Source organism: Triticum aestivum, chromosome 6A (assembly GCF_018294505.1).
Source record: "Triticum aestivum cultivar Chinese Spring chromosome 6A, IWGSC CS RefSeq v2.1, whole genome shotgun sequence".
Lineage (NCBI taxonomy): Eukaryota > Viridiplantae > Streptophyta > Magnoliopsida > Poales > Poaceae > Triticum > Triticum aestivum.
This window is the reverse complement of record NC_057809.1, coordinates 51,122,547-51,124,629: the sequence shown is the minus strand read 5'-3', so window position 1 is coordinate 51,124,629 and position 2,083 is coordinate 51,122,547. Positions and strand designations below refer to the sequence as shown.

The window sequence follows — 2,083 nt, the reverse complement described above, 5'->3', positions numbered from 1 at the left end:
CCGCCACCGTCACCGAGGCATGACCGGTGTACAATGAGGCCGTTGTGCCCCATTTCCCGGCCATCGAGGCCAGCAATGCCGTTGTCCGCACATGGTCGGTCTACACTGAAGCCGTAGAGGCCCGTTTCCGCGAGATTGCAACGTCGAATGTCACATTCCCCATTGCCACCGTGGTAGCGGCAAGTAGTTAGTATTGGGCTACACATCAGTTAAATCAGTTAGTTGTTCTATGAATGTAAGTCATAGTGCAATTAATTTTCCAACCCTATTTATAGAATGAAATCGATGTCTCTGAATGTGTTCTATGAATCAAATTTCTTCTAAATCAGGGATATCGGTGGAAAATCAGCACGACAGACAGGTCCTACTTGCACGGAATTTATGCAAGTTCATTTTTTGGAGAATTTCTAACTTTGTCAAAGCCTGTGATCGCCTGCATAGCATTTTGTGGTGATTCAAATTATGCCAACTCTGCTATACTAGTTGCTCTAAGAAAATACTTTCTAGCAACTAGATTTGGATGCTTGGCCATTATTGATACACGTTGATCTGGCCGATAAAGAAAGATAAGGCGTATAGTGAAATCAGGAGACAAATACGTGACTTTTTCATATGGAGACATGGTGGCCCTGCGAACTTTCTTGCATCACATTTATGCAGAGATGGCGACCACCAAAGCAGACGAAGTACCAGTCAATGCTTTTGACTGAACCTAACACGTATACTACCATCAGCACATTATTTGAGTACTATATATATCCACTACCACAGGCAGCAAAATCACACCCACACCGATAGCTTAGTGACACAGTCACGAGCTGCAGACATCCACACCACGAAATGAAGCTTCAGGTAGCCTTCTTCCTCCTGGTGACCATGGCCGCGACGGCCCGGGCCGTGACTTTCGACGCGTCGAACACGGCGTCGGGCACCGCCGGCGGCAAGCGCTTCGACAACGCCGTCGGCCTCGCGTACTCAAAGCAGGTCCTCTCCGACGCCTCCACCTTCATCTGGAGCACCTTCAACCAGCGCGCCGCTGCCGACCGCAAGCCTGTCGACGCCGTCACCCTCGTCGTGGAGGACATCGACGGCGTCGCCTTCACCAGTGCCAACGGCATCCACCTCAGCGCCAGCTACGTCGGCGGCTACACCGCCGGCGACGTCAAGAAGGAGGTGACCGGCGTGCTGTACCACGAGGCGACGCACGTGTGGCAGTGGAACGGGCAGGGCGCGGCGAACGGCGGCCTCATCGAGGGGATCGCCGACTACGTGCGACTCAAGGCCGGGCTCGCGCCCGGGCACTGGAGGCCGCAGGGGAGCGGCAGCCGGTGGGACGAGGGGTACGACATCACGGCGAGGTTCCTCGACTACTGCGACTCGCTCAAGCCCGGGTTCGTCGCGCAGCTCAACGCCAAGATGAAGAGCGGGTACAGCGACGACTTCGCAGATTCTCGGGAAGAACGTGCAGCAGCTGTGGCAGGACTACAAAGCCAAGTTCGGAGGCTGAATGGACTTTTAGTCATCTCTCTTTCACCGTGAGATGGCATACCACACTATATGTATTGAAATAATCAACACGACATGTGCTTTACGTTGTAATGAAATTTGAATAAATGATTTCGCTAATTCAAATTGACGCGGTCCCCCCCCCCCCCCCCCCCCCCCTCTCTTGCGGACGTCTTTTCCTTTCTCTCATGCAAAGGGCATGCTGATTGTGGACATCGGCACACGGTTATTGATGGACAGGAAAATGGAAAATAGTACTAATAAATACTAAAAAAAACATCCCATCGCGTGTTTGAGGATGTTTATCCTTGTCAAACAGTGCACAAAAGGCACCCCATGTAGCTGTTTGTGTGAGGTCCCCAAGCTATTCCCTCTTTGGTCCCTTTCTTTCTCCGAACGAACCGCTCTTTTATGCTTACCTCAAAACAATGAGCGAAGTCGGGCACGTCAAGAGAACCATGTCAAAGGAACTCGGCAAAATGACCTCCCCCACTCCCCCCCCCCCCCCCCACACACACACACACACACTCGCCCCAAATGTCCTAATGAGGATGATAAAATCAATCGGTTCAAATCC

The 2,083-nt window shown here is 52.0% G+C and overlaps 1 pseudogene; it reads left to right on the top strand.

Annotated features, from left to right (window-relative positions):
• Window positions 1-764: 764 nt before the first annotated feature.
• Window positions 765-1,632, top strand: LOC123130233 (uncharacterized; annotated as a pseudogene).
• Window positions 1,633-2,083: the final 451 nt, after the last annotated feature.